Source organism: Heptranchias perlo, unplaced genomic scaffold (genome assembly GCF_035084215.1).
Source record: "Heptranchias perlo isolate sHepPer1 unplaced genomic scaffold, sHepPer1.hap1 HAP1_SCAFFOLD_44, whole genome shotgun sequence".
NCBI classification, from domain to species: Eukaryota; Metazoa; Chordata; class Chondrichthyes; order Hexanchiformes; family Hexanchidae; genus Heptranchias; species Heptranchias perlo.
The window spans coordinates 11,332,968-11,355,254 of NW_027139453.1; the positions used below are offsets into that span (position 1 = coordinate 11,332,968).

The 22,287-nt window shown below is 41.6% G+C and overlaps 1 long non-coding RNA gene across 13 annotated transcripts in view; it reads left to right on the top strand.

Moving 5' to 3' along the window:
• The window catches only part of LOC137312936 (uncharacterized), a 142,194-nt gene that overhangs the window by 16,846 nt on the left and 103,061 nt on the right, over nt 1-22,287 (top strand). For 11 of the 13 annotated variants that reach the window (XR_010960928.1, XR_010960938.1, XR_010960926.1 and 8 more), the window contains 3 exons: nt 6,721-7,222; nt 14,074-14,169; nt 17,046-17,211. This is a non-coding gene — a long non-coding RNA (uncharacterized lncRNA). The remainder of the gene's footprint in view (nt 1-6,720; nt 7,223-14,073; nt 14,170-17,045; nt 17,212-22,287) is intronic. The other 2 variants (XR_010960929.1, XR_010960934.1) reach the window with 1 other exon arrangement.

A 22,287-nucleotide genomic window follows, 5' to 3' on the forward strand; every position in this document is an offset into this window, starting at 1 on the left:
TTCTCCCTAATCAAGAACGCAACTCCCCCTCCTCTCTTACCTCCCGCTCTATCTTTCCTATAGCATCTGTACCCTGGAACATTGAGCTGCCAGTCCTGCCCCTCCCTTAGCCATGTTTCAGTAATAGCTATAACATCCCAGTCCCATGTACCCATCCATGCCCTGAGTTCATCTGCCTTGCCCATCAGACTTCTTGCATTGAAATAAATGCAGTTTAATTTGGACTTCACTTGGTCTTTGCCCTGCTTTCTCAGACCATCTGTCCGGTCATGTTTCGTACACTCTCCCTTACTGCCTTTTGTTTCTGTCACCACTTTACTTCCCACTGACTTCCTGCATCGGTTCCCATCCCCCTGCCACATTAGTTTAAACCCTCCCCAACAGCACTAGCAAACAGTCCCCCTCGGACATTGGTTCCAGTCCTGCCCAGATGCAGACCGTCCAATTTGTGCTGCTCCCACCTCCCCCAGAACCGGTTCCAATGGCCCAGGAATTTGAATTCCTCCCTCTTGCACCATCTCTCAAGCCAAGTATTCATCGTAGCTATCCTGTCATTCCTACTCTGACTAGCCCGTGGCACTGGTAGCAATCCTGAGATTACTACCTTTGAGGTCCTACTTTTTTCTTTAACTCCTAACTCCCGAAATTCAGCTTGTAGGACCTCATCCCGTTTTTTACCTATATCGTTGGTACCTATATGCACCACGACAACTGGCTGTTCACCCTCCCCCTCCAGAATGTCCTGCAGCCGCTCGGAGACATCCCTGGCTCTGGCACCATCCTGGAGTCTCGGTTGCGTCCACAGAAACGCCTGTCTATTCCCCTTACAATCGAGTCCCCTCTCACTATAGCTCTGCCACTCTTTATCTGCCCCCCTGTGCAGCAGAGCCAGCCACGGTGCCATGAACCTGGCCGCTGTCACCTTCCCCTGGTGAGCCATCTCCCCCAACAGTATCCAAAACGGTATACCTGTTTTGGAGGGTAGATGACCGCAGGGGATCCCTGCACTGCCTTCCAACTCTTCCTCTGTCTGTTGTTCACCCATTCACTATCTCCCTCAGTAATTTTTATTTGTGGTGTGACCAACTCACTGAACGTGCTATCCACGACTTCCTCAGCATCGTGGATGCCCCAAAGTGAGTCCATCCGCAGTTCCAGAGCCGTCAAACGGTCAAACAGTAGCTGCAGCTGGACACACGTCCCGCAGGTGAAGGAACCAGGGACACAGGAAGGATCCGTGAATTCCCACATCCCACAAGAGGAACATGACACGGCTCTGGGATCTCCTGCCATGACTTAACCCTTAATTTAGCTTAACAACAACGACAATGTCAAAAAAAAGGAAAGAAAAAGAGCTTACCAGTCTCCAGCCAATCATTTACCTGTTGGCTGTGACTTCGATCCTCCTCCTAGTCAACTTGCTTGCCCTCCTCACAGTGCCTCTTTTTTTTGGTTAGAGGAGGAGGGAGGGAAACACAAGTGTTGTGTTTCGGGTTTAACTGCTCCTCGATACCAGTTCTTCTGCTACCCACTGTTCATTGGAGGTGACTGAGCCCATTTCTCCCAGAATGCCCCTCTGTCTCATTTGCTGGATGCTTTTCCTCCTGGTCGTCACTGAAGGGCTTCTTCTGCTGCCCACTGCTCAGTGGAGGTGACTGAGCTGACTTCTCCCAGAATGCCCCTCTGTCTCCTCTGCTTCTGCGTTTGGGGGAGTGACAACACCCAGGGTTCCCGGTGGCTGCTGGAAAGTGCGGGTCTCTGATTGGCCTCTAAGTGTGGGATGAGAATGGATTCATAAATCTCTGATTGGCCCCTCAGTGCGGGAGGAGGTTTAATCCACTCTACTCCTTATGAGGAGTGGGGATCTGGGGTTCAAAGGGATTGGATTCTTCTTACCCGGTTTATGTGGGAAAGAAACCACCCGAATGGCACGAAAACCGGGGTGTGGGGGGAGGTGTTGATATCCCGAGTCTGAGCATCAGAGCGAACTCAGAGTCCCTGATATAATGTGGCGAATGAATGTGGCATGTTGGCGATTCGAGACTGTTTCAAAGTGCAAGCCTATTGGTAATAGAACAGCGCTCGGATCGTGAGTTCATATCTCAGCATAGCAATTGTGAAACTAAAAAGTGCTGATATTATTGACAGTATCGGTATTAATTATAGAGCCGATATTACGGACATGTGTTGATTACAGATCTGATATTAATGTCAGTATCTCCACTGATTATAGAGCTGATATTAATGAGAGTATCGGTATTGATTACAACGATGATATTACTGACAGTATCTGTACTCATTTTAGAACTGCTCTTAATGACAGTAAGGATGATATTGCTGACAGTGTATGTACTGATTACAGGGCTGATATTAATGACAGTATTTGTACTGATTATAGAGATGATATTGATGACAGTATCTGTACTGATTATAGAGATGATATTACTGACAGTGTCTCTACTGATTATAGAGCTGATATTACTGAGAGTATCTATATTGATTATAGAGCTGATATACTGACAGGATCTGTATTGATTATAGAGCTGATTTTACTGACAGTATCTGTGTTGATTACAGAGATGATACAACTGACAGTATACAGCTTATACTTCTGAGATTACCTGTATTGATCATAGAGCTGATATTACTGACTGTACCTGTGCTCAATATAGCTCTGATATTACTGACTGTATCTGTGCTCAATATAGCGCTGTTATTACTGAGAGTATCCCTGCTCATTATAGGCCTGTTTTTACTGACAGTATCCCTGCTCATTATAGGGCTGATAATTCTGACAGTATCCCTGCTCAATATAGGGTTGTTATTACTGACTGCATCTGTGTTGATGAAAGAGCTGGTGTAATTAAAATATTAATTGAATTACATAGCATTTTACAGCTCAGGAACAGCCCATTTGTCCCAACAGGTCTTTGACTGTATTTATGCTCAACACCAGCGTTGTCCCACACTATTGCATCGCACCCTATCAACTTATCTTTCTATTTCTAGCCCCCTCGTGTATTTATCTACCTTCCCCTTAAATGCATTTGCAATTTTCGCCTCAACCATTCCACGTGGTAGCGAATTGCACATTCTCGCTATTGTATAAGATGTCTCTCCTGAATTATATCGTGGTGTCATTAGTAACTATCTTATATTCATGGCCTCTAGTTTTGGACCGCCCTCAATTGGTAGCATCCTCTCTCGGTCGGACCTATGGAACTCCTTCCGAATATTAAAGACCTCAATCAGGTCACCTCTCCGTCTTCAGCTTAAAAGAGAACAGAGTCACAGCCTGTTAAATCTTTCCTGATAATGTTGGTAAATAATGCATTGAACAAGTGACGACAGGAATTAAAGGAAAGTAATGACGGACAGGAACAACCCAGTACATAATCTTCTCCCCGAGTAGCGGGTAAATTCAGGCAATCTCGGCACAATCCAGAACACGGTAGAAGGGGTACTTCAAAATGCACCAATAAAATGCCCGGAGCCGGCAGGCTGTGTTTGTGCATTGCTGCGGTAAAAGCAGATGTGTTAGAAGGACTGCACTGTCAAACACACATATTAAAAAACAACATTCTGTGCAAGTATTGCCTTGTCCTGCCAGGTGGGTGCGGGAGAACTGCTGGGACTCGCACGGCAGAGGCAGAGACTCCGAAACGGCGCCAGAGAGTGCGATGTCCTGACCTGTCTCTCTGTTTATCGACTGCACAAGATTCTTATGATAACGTGGGTTTGGGGGATGAGGGGAGGTGAATTGCGATCCAGAATCCTGGACACATCAGTTCAGCATCGCGGCAGCTACAAAAAGCATCAATTTCAGGAACTTAGTATTTAAAATCTACAGATACAGAATCTCTTGTACTGAACTTTTAACCGGCCACGTAATTAAATCGCAGGTTGGTTTCGGGGTTTCACTGTTTAATTCTGACTGGACACAGGGTGGAACAATGGGAGTGTTTACAAAACTATATTTAACAACGTTTACCTTCGATTCTCTTGCACCGATTCTCTGATCTTTACTCACCTGGAATTCTGCGAAGTTCAGAACCGATGGAGCTCTGCCTTAAATAAAAACAGCCAGTCAGAGCCTACTTGGTTCGGGCACAGTGCAGACACATCCTAACGAGGGGGAAAGGAAGGGAATCCAAAGCTGGAGCTCCCTGGATGACTAAAGAGAGAGATATTAAAATGAAACAGAAAACTGAGGCTTATGACGAATGTAAGGTTTATAATACAGGAGTGAACCAGGCTGAATACAGAAGGAACAGAGGAGATCAAAAAAAAAGGTGGAAATAAGAGGGGCAAAAAGAGAGATTCAACAGTAAATTTCAAAGGGGAATTGGATAAAAACTTGAAGGAAAAATTTACAGGGCTTTGGGGAAAGAGAATGGAAAAGGGACTAATTTGAAAGCTCTTTCAAAGAGCCAGCACAGGCATCATGGGCCGAAAGGACTCCTGTGATGTACCTATTATGATACTACGATACAACCATGTAAAGGGATCGTGTAAACCCTCCAGTTGCTGAAGTCATTGCACAGAAACTCTAATTAAATTTCACATTCGCCAAATTCCGGAATCCAGCGCATGTTTAAATATAAGAACATAGGAACAGGAGTAGACCATTCAGCCCCTCGAATCTGTTCTCCCATTTAATTAGATCATGACCGCTCTGCAACCTGAATTCTATTTACCTGCCCTTGATCGATTTCGTTTCACACCGTGAACAAAAAAAATCTGCCGCTAACAACCGTGAAAATTTCAGTTGACCCAGAATCCACAACCTTTTGGAGGAGGGAATTCCACATTTCCAGTAAACTTTGTGTGAAAAAAATTGCGTCCAGATTTCACTCCTGAACGGCCGAGTGCTAATTTTAATATTGTGTCCCCTTGTTCTGAACTCCTCCATCAGACGAAATGCATTATCTGTACCGAATGAGTGTGAGGTATTACATTTTAGTAGGAAAAATAAGGGGGCCACAAACTGCTTGGATAATAAGTGTCTAAATCGGGTAGAGGAGCAGAGGGTTCTGGGGGTAAATCCAATAGGGAATTCAGCAGAAATTTTTCACCCAGAGAATGGTTGAAGCGACGAGAATAGATGCATTTACGAAACTTAGATAAACAAGCGACGGATAAAGGAATATAAGGATATGGTGGTAGGGATAGAAGAAGTAGGGGGTGGAGTCTCGTGTGTCGTATGGACATGTTGGGCCGAATGGCCTTTTACAATGCCATATGTTCTATGTAATTCTATGTAATTCTTTATTGAATCCTTTTATCATTTTAGAAATTTCAATTAACACACCCTGACTCCACGCAAACCCACCATTTACCAAAACCGTCGATTTAACAGTGTATTTAATGCTTTATCAACCTAACATTTACCCACACTGTCCATTTAATAGTGTATTTAACGTGGAAATTCACAGGATTGACCTAAACTGCCTATTTAACACTGCATTTAATGATAAATAATCCCACCATTTACCCACACTGTCCATTTAACATTGTATTTAATATGATATAAACCCACCATTTACCCACAATGTGTATTAAACAGTGGATTTAATGATATATAAACCCACCATTTACCCACAATGTCCATTTAACTGTTTATTTAATGATATATAAAACCATCATTTACCCACACTGTCCATTTAACATTGTCTTTAATGATATATAAACCCACCATTTATCCACACTTCATTTAACATTGTATTTAATGATATATAAACCCACCATTTAACGACACTGTCCATTTAACAGTGTATTTAATGATACATAAGACAACCATTTACACACACTGTCCATTTAACAGTGTATTTAATGATATATAAACCCAACATTTACCCACACTCTCCATTTAACATTGTATTAAATGATATATAAACCCACCATTTAAGAAAATGTCCATTTAGCAGCGTATTTAACAATATATAAATCCACCACTTACCACACTGCCCATTTAACAGAGAATTTAATTATATATAAACCCACCATTTATCCACACTTCATTTAACATTGTATTTAATGATATATAAACCCACCATTTAACCACACTGTCCATTGAACAGTGTATTTAATGATATATAAACCCACCATTTACCCACACTGTCCATTTAACAGTGTATTTAATGATATATAAACCCACCATTTACCCACACTGTCCATTTAGCAGTGTATTTAATGATATATAAACCAACCATTTACCCACACTGTCCATTTAACAGTGTATTTAATGATACATAAGACAAACATTTACACACACTGTCCATTTAACAGTGTATTTAATGATATATAAACCCAACATTTACCCACACTCTCCATTTAACATTGTATTAAATGATATATAAACCCACCATTTAAGAAAATGTCCATTTAGCAGCGTATTTAGCAATATATAAATCCACCACTTACCACACTGCCCATTTAACAGAGGATTTAATGATATATAAACCCACCATTTACCCACACTGCCCATTTAACAGTGTATTTAATGATATATAAACCCACCATTTACCAACACTGTCGATTTAACAGTGTATTTAATGAAATATAAACCCACCATTTAACCACGCTGTTCATGTAACGATGTATTTAATGATATATAAACCCAGCATTTACCCATACTGTCCATTCCCCCAGTGATTGATCTGATTGATGCTTCGCAATAGTTTAATTCGGCGGTTTAATGGTTAATATCCTCACTTGCAGAAATCGCCTCTCCTCTGCTCACTGACGAAACACTGGCTCTTGGCCACAGGATTGAAAGCGCCAACATCAGAAAATCGATGGGACTTCAGTGAACAATGTCCCTGATGCAAATGTAACTATTTATTTCTCACCAAATATCTGTTTTTCTGAACTTCTCTTTAACAAGAAGAGAAAAAGTAAAATTTATCACCATCTTTGTTCACAATTGACGTGGCAGCGAATTGTCAACCCGGTTCGATTTGATTCCACCAGAAAGGCCGCTCCCTGTTCTGAAACACATGAGGAATGTTTGTGTTGAAATCCATCCTGATGCCTGGCAGCAGCTTTCACAGGGGGCGGAGCTCTGAATCTCACATAACAAGGATCAGATCAAATTCTCAAGTTATGAACTGCTAAAATAATGCAAAGAACTTGCAGTCGATTGATTACATTGAAATAACAAGGATATAATTTGTCAAATCTACACGGACATTGCGAGGCGGAAAATACTTGCGGGATCAAGGTAAGGTTCATGTCGTGTCAATTTGATTTAAATTAACTTTTTCTGCCCCTTCCTCTTTTCTAATGCCGATTTCCCGCTGTCAGATATGTTCTCCGGCGGAGGGAGCTCTCCATTCCTCGCGGATGGAACAATTCACTAATTGTTCGCTCAGACACTGACTGAAGGCCGGGTATTTTACACTGGGAATTTCAGTGCTTATCCCTTCATGGACCCCACCAATCTCCCCACAGGCACATTTTAAAGCGATTACGGGACAGAAAGCAGGAACACGAACTCTGGAGATTTGCACCATCTTAGTCCAGATGTGCCTCCTCCTCATGTTAGAATTTGATATTCAGTAAACAGGGGTGGGAAACTGGCCTTTCTCACTCTATTTGCATTTTTTAAACTATGACACTGGCTCTTTTTAATTACTGAACCGTTTGGTTCCCGGTACACTGATCAAAGACTGATCGAACACAAAGTTCAGCTCAGTAAAGCGTTAACAGATTCGCAATGGCCGATCATCGCTCTCTGCCGGGCACCTGGAAAATCAGCCTATGGTTACACGAGGCTGGACTGAACGCCATCCAATCACAGGACAGGAGCAAAATCGGAGCCAAAACTTGTTCCTGATCAATTATAATTGATTAGTTTAATGCGAATTAGGTGGGAGAATGGAGCAGGGACTTCTGTTTTTGCTGAAGTATGTTCGTGACGGTGTTGAACTGGCTCAACTAAATAAAGAGAGGCCGCTCCCTTTGGAGAGAAACAAACTTCCAGAATGTTTTAAAGGGAAACCGGTTCAGGCGAAACCATCTTTCACACAGATAGGTCGTTCCTGACCGTTAATCTTGGTAATTTGAATAGTTACTTTTAATATCAACAGGTAGGAGGGCCACAGCACTGAGTGGAATTAATAAAACTGTTGGAGCAGGAACAGAAGATTTATGAAACAGTGAAAAGTTATTAGCAGGAAAATGGAAGGAGGTTTTGAAGAGTAACTTGATCTTAAAAAGTAAAACGAGAACGGGTCAACATTCCATTGAATTGACGTTTGGAAAGTCAGAATTATGAGAAATGTGTTCAGGTATCTTTAAAACAGGGCCTGGGTTTCCACAGAACACAGAGAAATGTTCCTGATTACAACATATTGAGGAGAGAGGACATCAGTATGAATAAATGGTTCTGTGCGAGAGGTGGAAAAACGTCAATTAACTTGCAGGGCCCCAGCACTAATCTTTATACAAAAATTAACGACTGAAATTACCAACCTGTCGGAGGGTCAATCACTAACCTTTATAGAAAAAGTAAATACTGAAATTATCAACAGGGAGGAGAGTCCATCAATACACGTTATATAAAAAATAACAACTCAAATTACCGACAGTTAGGAGGGCGCATCATAGATCTTTTTTCAAAAAATAACAACTCAAATTAGCAACAGGTAGGAGGGTCCATCACGAATATTTATATAAAAGGTAACTACTGAAATAATCAACAGGTAGGAGGGTTAATCACTAACCTTTACATGAAAAGTGACTACTGAAATTACCAACAGGGAGGAGTGTCCATCACTTATCTTTATATTAAAAGTAACTACTGAAATTACCACCAGGTTGGAGGTCCCATCACAAATCTGTGTAAAAAAAAGTAACAACTGAAATTACCAACAGGTAGGAGGGTCCATCACTAATCTTCATATAAAAATAACGACTGAAATTACCACCAGGTCGGAGGGTCCATCACTATTTTTTATACAAAACGTAACTCCTGAAATTACCACCAGGTAGGAGGGTCCATCACTAATCTTTATATAAAAAAGTAACAAGTCAATTTACCAGCAGGTATGAGGGTCCCAGCACTAATCTTTATATGAAAGTAACTATTGAATTTACAACCAGGTTGGAGGGTCCATCACTCATCTCCACATACAAACGTAACTACTGAAATTACCAACAGGTAGGAAGTCCGATCACTAATCTTTACCTAAACAAATAACTACTGAAAATACCACCAGGTAGGAGTGTACATCACTAATCTTTTCATGAAAATTAACGACAAAAATTACCAACAGAGAGAAGGGGCCATTACTAATCTTTATATAAAAAGTAACAACTCAAATTACGAACAGTTCGGAGGGCCCATCACTAATTTTATAGTGATGGGCCCTCCTAACTGTTGATAATTTGAGTTGTTACTTTTTATACAAAAAATAAACTACTGAAATTACCAAACAGGTATGAGGGTTCAGTAATCTTTATATAAAAAGTTACAACTCAAATTACGAAAAAGGAGGTGGGTCAATCACTAATCTTTATAAAAAAGAAACGACTGAAATTACGAACAGGTAGGAGCGTCCATTACTAAATTTTATATGAAAAAGTAACTACTGAAATTACCACCAGGTAGGAGGGTCCATCACTAATCTTTATGTAAAAAGTAACTCCTGAATTGATCGACAGGGAGGAGGGTCAATCACTAATCGTTAAAGAAGAAGTCACTACTGAAATTACCAACGGGCAGGAGGGTCCATCACTAATATTAGAAAAGATTAACGACACAAATTACCACCAGGTAGGAGGGTCCATCACTAATCTTTATATAAAAAGTAACAAGTCAAATTACCAACAGGTAACCTTTTTATAAAAATTATCGAAAGAAATTAACAACAGCTAGGAGGGTCCATCACTCATCTTTATGTAAAAAGTAATAACTGAAATTACCAACAGATTGGAGGTTCCATCACCAACCTTTAAAAAAAAAATAACTACTGAATTTACAAAAAGGCAGGAGGATCAATCGGTAATATTTATACTAAAAGTAACAACATAAATTACTAATAGGCAGGAGGTCCCATCACTAATCTTTATAAAAAAAGTAACTGCTCAAATTACCAACAGGTAGGAGGGTCCATCACTAAATTTACATAAAAAATAACGACTGAAATTACCACCAGGTAGGAGTGTCCATCATTAAACGTTACAGAAAAAGATACTACTGAAATTACCAACATGTCGGAGGGTCCATCACTCATCTTTATATATAAAGTAATTACTGAAATTACCAAGAGATTGGAGATTCCATCACCAACCAATTTTTAAAAACTGACTACTGAAAATACAAAAAGGCAGGAGGATGAATAACTAATATTTATACTAAAAGTAACAACAGAAATTACGAATAGGCATGAGATCCCATCACTAATCTTTATAAAAAAGTAACAACTCAAATTACCAACGGGTAGGAGGGACCATCACTAAACTTTACATACAAAAGTAACTATTGAAATTACCAGCAGGTAGGAGAGTACATCACGAATCTTTATATAAAAAACAACTACTGTAATTATCAACAGGAAGGAGGGTCCAGCACAAATCTTTATATTAAAAGTAACAAGTCAATTTTCCAACAGGTAGGAGGGTCCATCACGAATCTTTAGATAACAGAAGTAACTAGTGACATCACCAACAGGCAGAAGGGTCCATCACTAATCTTCAGATAACAACAGTAACTACTGAAATTACCAACAGGTAGGAGTGCCGATCACTAATCTTTGTATAAAAAGTAACCACTGAAATTACCAACAGGAAGGAGTTTCCATCACTAATCTTTACATGCAAAATAACTACTGAAATTAGCAACAGGCAGGAGGTCCCATCACTAACCTTTTTTAAGAAAAAAACTAACCACTGAAATTACACCACGGAGGAGGGTGCATCACGAATCTTTACATAAAATAGTAACTACTGAAATTACCAACAGGCAGGTGGTCACATCACAAACCTTTTTTAAAACTAACTACTGAAATTACAAAAAAGCACGAGTTCCCATCACTAATCTTTATAAAAGAAGTAACAACTGAAATTACCAGCAGGTAGGAGGGTCCATCACTGATCTTTATATAAAAAGTAACTACGGAAATTAGCAAAAGGCAGGAGGGTCCATCATGAATCGTTAGATAACCGAAGTAACTACTGAAATCTGCAACAGTTGGTCGGGTCCATCACGAATCATTATTAAAAAAGAAACTATAGAAATTACCAAAAGGCAGGAGGGTCCATCACTAATCTTTAAATAAAAAGCAACGACTGAAATTATAACAGGTAGGAAGGTCCATCTGAAATTATAACAGGTTGTAAGTTCCATCGGTGATCTGTTTAAAGAAAGTAACTCCTGGAATTACCCACTGGTAGGCGGGTCCATCTCTAATATTTGTAAAAGAATAAACTACTGAAATGACCAACAGGGAGGAGGATCCATCACTTATCCTTATATAAAAAGTAACCACTGAAATTACAAACAGGCTGGAGGATCCATCGCTCATCTTTATATAAAAAGTGACAAGTCAAATTAACAACAGGGAGGAGTGTCCATCAGTAATCTTTAAATAAAAAGTAACGACTGAAAACACCAACAGGCAGGAAGGTCCATCACTAATCTTTAGATAAAAAGTAAGCACTGAATTTACCACCAGGGAGTATTGTCCATCACAAATCGTTATGTAAAAAGTAAATGCTGAAATTAAAAACAGGCAGTGGTGTGCATTATTAATGTTCAGATTTAAAAAATGAACTTCTGAAATTACCAACAGGCAGGATGTCACATCACTAATATTTATAAAAAAAGTAAATGCTGAAATTACCAACAGGTAGGAGGGTGCATCACTAACCTTTGCATAAAAAAGTAACCACTGAAATTAACAACAAGCAGGCGGACCCATCACTCATCATTACCTAAAAAAACGACTGAAACTACCACCAGGTAGCAGTGTACACCACTAATCTTTATATCGAGAGTAACTGCTGAAATTACAACAGGTAGGAGGGCCCATCACTGATCTTTATATCAAAAGTAAGAACTGAAATTACCACCGGGTAGGAGGGTCCATCAGTAATCGTTATAAAAAATACACCACTGAAATTACCAACAAGCAGGACGTCCCATCACTAATCTTTACCTCAAAAATAACAACTGAAACTACCACCAGGTAGCAGTGTACATCAATAATCTTTATATAAAAATTAACAACTGAAATCAGCAACAAGTAGAAGTGTCCGTCACTAATCTTTATATAAAAAGTAACAAATGAAATTACCAACAGGTATGTGGGTCTATCATTAATCTATATATTAAAAGTAAATACTGAAATTATCAACAGGCAGCAGGGTCCATCAATAATCTTTAGATTAAAAAAAGGAACGACTGAAATTACCAGCAGGTAGGAGGGTCCATCACTAATCCTTTTATAAAAATCAACTACTGAAATTACCAACAGGCAGTAGGGTCCATCACGAATCTTTAGATAACCGAAGTAACTACTGAAATCTGCAACAGTTGGTCGGGTCCATCACGAATCATTGTTAAAAAAGAAACTACAGAAATTACCAAAAGGCAGGAGGGTCCATCACTAATCTTTAAATAAAAAGCAACGATTGAAATTATAACAGGTAGGAAGGTCCATCAGTAATCTGTTTAAACAAAGTAACTCCTGGAATCACCCACTGGTAGGCGGGTCCATCTCTAATATTAGTAAAATAATAAACTACTGAAATGACCAACAGGGAGGAGGATCCATCACTTATCTTTATTTAAAAAGTAACCACTGAAATTACCAGCAGGTAGGAGGGTCCATCACATAAAAAAGTAACTATTGAGATTAAAAACAGGCAGGAGGACTCATCACGAATATTTTCATAAAAAATAACTGCTGAATTTACCGCCAAGTACGAGTATCGATCACTAATCTTTATATAAAACGTAACAACTGAAATTAAAAATAGGCAGGAGGACCTATCACTAATCTTCATATAAAAAGTAACGACATAAGTTAATCTTGTGTTTGATTGCACGAATGCAATTAGTGTCGGTGTAAATATATTTTTTTATTGCTCATGTCCGTTTATTACACAATTGTCAGCAAATGACTTCAACTATTGATTGAAGAAATTACGGACCGAGACTAATCTCTTTTACATTTCCACAGTGTGGAAAGGAAAGGACGGTGACTGATAGTTTGATTATTTGCTCTTGCCTGTGCGTGCACACAAAGAGCGAGACACACACACAATGGGGAATTATGATTGTAAAACAGCCGTCAAATCTTCAACTTATATAGTTGTGATGTTTTCTGAGATTGTGAGACACCTAAAAATAATCCAAAAATAAATGTGCAGCACCTGTTTAAAGTTATGCAATTCATAATATTAAACATGAGTGTTAATATTATTGAACAGTGGTCATTAGTCAGGAGCTGATACTATGAGGGATAAGGTAAATATATTCAAATAGAAGCACCAACCAAAACACATCTCCATGAACACACGAACAATGTCACTACCAAAGAGAGCAGAGAAATCACACCAAGCTAAATATTGTGTATGTAGATAGATATCAGTCTCATAAACATCAGAATTTAATATCAAAACTTAACAAATCAAAAATATTAAAAACAAATCTGTGAATAAAATAATACAACAGCGCCAGACTGGGTAACAACGAGTGAAGGAACATTTAATTCATCACCTCGTTCCATATTGCCCTCCAGAATATTCACTACCTCAGGAATAAGTCTGGTGCTGGCCTGCACTGTGACCAAATCTTACCAATTGGTGCTGCGAGTGCAGAATCTCGGCCGACTCTCACTGGGTTGTGAAGATCAGAGGGACTCATTGGGTTTCACTGGGCAGCTGTCTGTGCCGCACCTCATGTGGAGAGTTGATCGTAAAAGTCGGGAAATGCTCGATCCCAGGTCTAACAGCTGTTGTCCTGATGGGGGAGAAGGGACTTGATATCACATTCAACAAGACGCAGTTTTATCATTCTCATTATAATATTTCAGTCTAACCTTCCTATTAATATATTTATTACAGAGCGTCAGAATCTTGGAACGTCTCTTACCACCATGGCTGAAGGTCCAAACAGGGGAGAAGATCCAACATCATCAACAAGAAAGGGAATAGACACCGGTAGGTTCAGAACAATCTTTAAAATATCAAATGTGTCCTGATAAAGGGTCAAGATCACGAACAAGATCCTGTTGCTCACACAGGAAGAAGAAACCGAGCATATGGTGTGTAGATAGAAGAAAGTGAGTGACCATCTCGTGGGGCAGTGCAGTCACAGGTGGAGGGATCTCAGTAGTGGAACTGGCAATAGACACCTGATGTTATGGACTGTAAGGTGGATAGAAACAGTGAATCAGATTGGTCTTCCTGAGTAACAATGTGAAACCAGGGATCATTGGGGGAGTGGTGAGAGGCAGGTAAGGCACAGGAATAGGAGAGCGAGAGTGGTGGGAGATTCTATGGTCAGGGGAATAGACAGACTCTTCTGCAGCCCTGAGCAGGTCCAAATTGTAAGTTGCCTCCATGGTGCCACAAGGAAGTACTTCCTGCAACAGGTGTGACCATCTCTGGGAAGGAAAGGAGAGCGGTAAATATTCATAGTCGGAGCCAATAACACGGTTAGAAATACGTTTATACAGAGAATATTAGAATTTGAGCACGAGACCGAAAAACAAGGCCTCAAGTTGGTGAACTCCGAATTGTTTTGCACTGGGCCGCTTACTGAGGACAATATGAGGCAGGTCAATGTGCTGCTGCAGGGCTGGAGCAGGAGGGAAGGGTTCATGCTCTTGGGACACTAAGGTGAGTTCAGGACGAAAGGTAGGGACGGTTACGATCTGAACCAACCAGCCAAAACGGATTGACAGAATGGGTATATAGAGCAGTGGGAGGGTTTCACCTGATAGGACTGGAGCATGTGAAATATCCGGATCTGAGATTAGAGAGTGGAAATAATAAAACTGTTGGAGCAGGAACAGAAGAATGATGAAATAGTGAAAAGTTATTCGCAGGAAAAAAGGAAGGAGGTTTTTGAAGTAGTGACAGAAGAAGTAACTTGATATTAAAAAAAGAGAAAAAAACGAGAACTGGTCAACAGTCCAGTGAATTGGAGTTCAGATTGTGTGTTATGTCTGTGAATCTACAAATCATTCCAAGCACGTTTGGAAAGTCAGAATCATGAGAGATGTGTTCTAGTGTCGCAAAGACAGGGCTGGAGTGGATGAACTTTTGGGGAGATACAAAATATTTCAGTCAGTTTCTAAAAATGATGGCAGATGTGCAAATGTTGGTTTCAAAGCATCAAAGTATCACAGTATCAAACTATCTACAGTAAAATTATTCAATACAAAGGCGTCGATACAGCATCTTCAGCGAGCCATATTTCGAGACAATTTTAGGGAAGGATTTGGTTGTGAATTTAATTGCCGAGCTGGATATGCCACTGAGCTCAGAGAAAACGCAACCGAGGCTTTTAAAGGAATTCAGAGAGCAGATAGGAGGGACTATGACCACAATTTTTCAAAACTCATAATTTTTGATAACACAATTGTTGATGAAAATATCCAGGTGTACTGAAAGAGACCAAGTCATGTCTGTGTTAAAATAAGGAGACTGTGTCAATCAGATAGCAGTGGTTGTTGGTGGCCGATCATCTCAGCCCCAGGACATTGCTGCAGGAGTTCCTCGGAGCAGTGTCCTGGGCCAAGCATCTTCAGCGGCTTCATCAATAAACTTCCCTCCATCATAAGGTCAGAAATGTGGACGTTCGCTGATGATTGCACAGTGTTCAGTTCCATTCGCAACCCTTCAAATAATGAAGCAGTCCGAGCCCGCATGCAGCAAGACCTGGACAACATCCAGGCTTGGGCTGACAAGTGGCAAGTAACATTCGCGCCAGACAAGTGCCAGGCAATGACCATCTCCAACAAGAGACCGTCTAACCACCTCCCGTTGACATTCAACGGCATTACCATCGCCGAATCCCCCACCATCAACATCCTGGGGGTCACTATTGACCAGAAACTTAACTGGACCAGCCATATAAATACTGTGGCTGCAAGAGCAGGTCAGAGGCTGGGTGTTCTGCGGCGAGTGACTCACCTCCTGACTCCCCAAAGCCTTTCCACCATCTACAAGGCACAAGTCAGGAGTGTGATGGAACACTCCACACTTCCCTGGATGAGTGCAGCTCCAACAACACTCAAGAAGCTCGACACCATCCAGCACAAAGCAGCCCGCTTGATTGGCACCCCATCCACCACCCGAAACATTCACTCCCTTCACAACCGGCGCACAGTGGCTGCAGTGGCTCCATTCACAGGATGCACTGCAGCAACTCGCCAAGGCTTCTTCGACAGCACCTCCCAAACCCGCGACCTCTACCACCTAGAAGGTCAAGAGCCGCAGGTACATGGGAACAACACCACCTGCACTTTCCCCTCCAAGTCATACACCATCCCGACTTGGAAATATATCGCCTTTCCTTCATCGTCGCTGGGTCAAAATCCTGGAACTCCCTTCCTAACTGCACTGTGGGAGAACCTTCACCACACGGACTGCAGCGGTTAAAGAAGGCGTCTCACCACCACCTTCTCAAGGGCAATTAGGGATGGGCAATAAATGCCGGCTCGCCAGCGACGTCCACGTCCCAAGAAGGAATAAAAAAAAAGATAACTCGAGACTAATTAGTCCACGTCATTTGTGGACAAACCCCTGGTATCTGAAATTTCACGTCGAATTATTTAGCATTTAAGATTCAGTGAAGGCTGCAACGGCTAACTGTAGCATTTGACATTGTATTTGACAAATTTGATACAGCCGTGTTGAGACGAAAATATATCGGTCAATGGATTGTAACACATGCGGCATATATGGGTTTTCAGAAGGTATTTGATAACATGGCTCACAGGAGGCGTCAGCCGTTTGGTATCAGAGGAAATGAAGCCGCCCGGATGGAAGGTCGATAATGTGATAATTTTCTCCAATGTTGTTCAAAGACCGAACACTGCGATCACTGAGTTCTTGACAAAGTCTGAAGGTTACCAACTGATCCAGTTGACGAAATTCTACCGGGACAGACTGGAACAGGAAGTTGAAGAAGGGGTGGACGGAGTCAGTTCGTTGTCAACATCCGAGAGGCATTTCAGTGGACAAGAACATCAGGTAAGTGGGAGGGACATGGGATGAATTTGGATGATTTAAACATCACAAAACCAACAGACGATCAGATCTTAGAATCATAGAAGGTAACACAAGAGAAACAGACCAAACTGGAAAGAAATGGTTCAAACTGCAATTATTGTGAATCTGAAACAATGAAAGAAAGAGGTGAAAATACCCAACGGATCGGTCAGTATCTGGACAAAGGACAGGGTGACGGTTCAGGTATAACTCTAGTGTGGACTGAAAACAAAGTGAAACAGTTTTCGTGGAACTGGGAAAAGGACAGAACAGAGGCGACAAACAGGAGTTAGTGGGAATGTCATTCTTTCACTGACCTGGAATCTATTTCAGAATATCAAGGAATTGAGAGATGACAAAAAATATCTGCGGAGTAAATGAGAGACATTTCAAGAACAAAAATGTTAAAATGATTGAATGCATAAAACCCGAACAGGGAAATTGATCAAACAAACTGTGGAGAGCGCGAAACCGAGGCCGTGCGGGGTTTTGTTCTCCCCATTAATCACCGGGGGTTAATTCTGCCTTCAGCGGACTCACAATCCGGGCAGTGGAACTTGCGGTGGAGCGTCACTCCCCGGGAGAGCACTTTCGGAAATTGCAGGCAATCAGCCCATAATATTCTGTCAATTACTTTTAATAGTATCGAAGTAAATGGAAGTGAAAATGGAGGACGGTGTGTAATGGACGGTCGATCTGACACCACCTGCTGAAGGTGGAAATCTTGGCAACCGAGTCATCGAATCATAGAAAAGAGGAGCAGGAGTAGGCCATTCGGCCCTTCGAGCCTGCTCTGCCTTTCAATATGATCATGGCTGATCGTCTATCTCAATACCATATTCCCGTTTGTAGAAGTTTTTACAGTCCGCTTTTATGTTCCTTGCAAGTTCACTCTCATTCTCTATTTTTCCCTCTTAATCAATCTCTTGTCCCTTTTTTGCTCCGTTCAAAACTGCTCCCAATCCTCATGCTTGCTGCATTTTCTGGCAAATTGATATGACTCCACTTTGCATCGCATCCTAGCCTTAACTTCTTTTGTTAGCCATGGTTGCGGCTCTTGTCCTTCTGTGTTTTTGTGCCAGAATGGAATGTATAACTGTTGCGATTCATGCATTCGTTCCTAAAATGTCAGCCATTGCCTATCCACCGTCATGCCTTTTAATGAAGGTCCCAAATCTATCAGAGCCAACTCACTCCTCATACCTTCGATTTAGTACCCTAGTTTCGGATTGCACTCCTTCACTTTCTATCTTAATGAAGAATTCTATCATGTTACAGTTACTCTCCTTCAAAGGACCCCGCACAACAATGTTATCAATTAACTGCTTCTCAATGCACCATACCAAATCTAGAATAGCCTGATCCCGAATTGGCTGCTCAACATATTGGTTTGAAAAACCATCTCGTACACACTCCAGGAATTAATGCCCCGCAGTATTATTGCTAATTTGGTTTGGCCAGTATATATGTAGGTGAAAGTCAGCCATGATTAAGTTGGGATTCAGGGATATGGCGGAAAGATGTCTTCAGGTGATTGAGGGATATGGGAGGTCGTTGTGGATTGAGGATTTTTTTTTTGATGTGTGTAGTTGGGGTTGAGTGACAAGGGGAGAAGGTGTATAGGTAGGATTGAGGGATATGACGATAATGTGGGTAGGTGGGGTTGACGGATATGGTGAGGGGGTGGGTAAGTGGTAATAATGGATATAGTGAGAAGGTGGTTGGGTGTGTTTGAGTGATCTGTGGAGATGGTGCGTCGGTGAGTTTGTGGGATACGGAGAGAAGGTAGTTAGGTGGGCTTTGAGGGCTATGCTGAGAAGTTGCGTAGGTGGAATTGAGGGATATAGGGAGAAGTTTGGTAAGTATGAGTGAGGAATATGAAGAGAAGGCGGTTAGGTGGGGATTGAGGTATATGGTGCGAAGAAGTGTAGGTGGTGATTGAGGGATGTTGTGAGAATGTGGGTAGGTGGGGTTGAGTGTTATGGGGATAAGTTGTGTAGCTCTGGTTTGATGAACATGGGGAGGTGTTTAGGTGGTATTGAGAGATATGGTGGGAAGTTGTTTAGGTGGGATTGAGGAATAAGGTGATAATGTGGGGAGGTGGGGATTGAGGTATTTGGGGGTAAGAAAGGAAGGTGGGGATTGAGGGATATGGGGGATGATTGGTAGTTGGGAATTGAGGGATTTTGACTGAAGGTGGGTGGGTGTAGTTGAGTGAAATGGGGAGAAGATGGATAGGTGGGGTGGACGGATATGGTGAGGAGTTGGTTAAGTGTGATTTTGGGAAATATTAATGAAGGGGGTAGGTTATGATTGAGAGATATTGTGAGAAGGTGGTTCGGTGGGTTAGAGTGATCTTGGGAAATGGATGGTAGGAGGGAGTGAGAGATATGGGGAGAAGATGGGTAGCCGTGTGTCAGGTATATGTGGAGAAGGTGATTAGGTGGAGTTTGAGTGAAATGTGGAGAATGTGTTTAAGTGGGGATTGATGGATATTGTGTGAATGTGTGTCGGTGGGGTTGAGTGATATGGGGAGTATTTCGGTCGGTGGGGTTGATGGATATGGTGAGAAGGTGGTAAGTTTTGTTGAGGGATATTGTGAGAAGGTTTGGGTGGTTGTGTTGAATGAAAAGGGTAGATAATTGGTAGGTGGGAGTCTCTCTCTCTTTCCCTGTCCCACTCCCTATACCCCTCACTCTCTCTCTCTCTGTCACCCTCCTCGCTCTCTCTCCCTCTGCTCTCTATCTCACCCCTTCCTCTCTCCCTCTCTCTCCTTCTCTCGGCCTCTCTCTCTCTTTGTCTGTCGCACTCTCCTCGCTCTCTACTCGCTCTCACCCTTTACTCCATATCTCTCCCCCTTCTCCTCCCTCTCTCTCTCTTTTTCTCTCTTCCCCATCTCTCAATATTTCTCTTCCGTTTTTCTGTCTCCATTGTTTCTCTCTCTTTCTGTCTTTTTCTCCATCTGTCTGTCTCTTTCTTTCTCCCTCACCCCCACTATCTCTCTGTCTGTATTATTCAGATTATCACAGTCTGTCTGCCTGTCTCTCTGTCACACTCACCACCCCCTCCTCATTCTCCCTCTCGGTGTCTCTCTGCCTCTGCACTGTGTCTCCCTCTTTCGTTCTTCACTCTCTCCTCTCATTCTCTCGCTCTACTCTCCATATCTCTCACTCTCCACCACTAATCTCCACCTCTCTCAGTCAGTAACTCTATCCCTTTCTATATATCTCACCTTCAATTTCAAGCTTCCCTTTTACTCGTTCTCTTTGTCTCTGCCACGACACTCTATGCCACTACACTCTGTGCACTACAGTCTGTGCCACTACACTCTCTGACCCATCCACATCTCTCTGTCTCTCTCTCTGTCTCGTTCCCTAAACTCTCTAACTCTGTCCCTTTCTCTCCCTCTGACTCTCCCACTCTGAATCTTTCCGTCTGATTTTCTCTCTTTCCCAGTCACTCAAACTCCACTCTCTTTCTCACTCTCTTTCTTTCTCCGTCTCTCTACATCTACCCTACTCTCTCTGTCTCGACTCGCTCTCTCTCTGTCTCCCTCCATCTACACTCTCTGATCCATCCCCGTCTCTCCCTCTCTTTCTTCCTCCCTCCGCCCTCTCTGTTTGTCTGTTTCTCCCTCTGTTTGTGTCTTTCATTCTTTCGCCCCCACCATTTCTCTCTCTCTATAATTCTCTCTCTCTCTCTCTCCATGTGTCTCTCTCTCTGCTGATTCTCTGCCTTTCTATCACTATCTCTCTGTGTCCCTCTCCATCGCTCTCTCTCTCTCCCACAATTCGTCTCTCTCTTTCTCTCTTTCCATCTCCCTCTGAGTCTCACTCTCTTTCCCTCAGCTATTTCTCCCTCTATACTCGTCTCTCCCTCTATCCTCGTCTCTCCCTCTCTGTCTGTCTCCCTTTCGGCCTCTCCTATTTATCTCTATTTATTGCTCTCTCCTCTCTGTTTCTATCTCTCTTTGTCACATGTCTGTCTCTCTCGTTCTCTCTCACGAACTATATCTCTATGTCTTCATTTATCTCTCTCCCTCCCTCAACCTTTTTGCTGATGTCACCCTTTCTCTTGCCCCTTTCTCTTTCTCTCTTTGGTCTGACACTGCTGGTCAGCAGTGCCGCCTGCTGAAGATTGTGGTTGGTGATGACATTGACCAGGAACGTCGGAACAGGAGTCGGCATTTTGATCCCTGGAGACTGTTGCGCCATTCAATGGCATCATGGCGGAACTCTGACCGAACTTAATTTACCCGCCTTAACCCCAATATTAACAGAGTTAAGAAAAATCTATCAACCTCAGAACTATAATTAACAATTGAGCTAACACCAACTTCAGTTTGCAGAAGAGAGTTCCAAATATCTCCCACCCTTTGCGTGTACAAGTGTTTCATAACTTCACTCCTGAAAGTTCTGGCTCTAATTTTTAGGCTGAGATCACTGGTGCTGGACTCCTCAACCAGCGGACATAGTTTCTCTCTGTCTTCCCTATCAGTTCCCCTTAATAGCTTGAAATATTCGAACAAATCAACCCTTAATCTTCCAAATTCCAGAGAATGCAACCCTAGTTTGTGTAATCTATCATCATTATTTAACCCTTGATATCCAGGTATCATTCCATTAAATACAAAGTCCAAAATGAGTTTTAACAGCTCGGTAAGTTTTAATTACTGCCAATCAAGTGAAGATGAACTTTTAATAACGAGGACTCTCATATCACTCCTTATTGTATTAGTTTTTTGGTTATTGAAGAAGAATGAAAATTACAATATTAATTTTTAAACGTTTTCCTTCTGTCTCATTAATTTAATTCAATTATTTCTTTGGTTTTTGATTTTAGAAAAAAATTACAACACCATACAGAATGCAAACTTTAAAGGAATGAAGTCTGCTTGATTGTTTGAGCAATGCAGCCTAATTCTGTGGGCGGGACGTCTCGTCCTCACCGAATTTGTGTTCGTGTCTTCTCCTCACACACCTTTCCAGCTACGCGGCAAATCACGCTGCTCAGAGGCTGGGTTGATAGAGCACAATTTTTGTAAAGTTGAAATTCAAG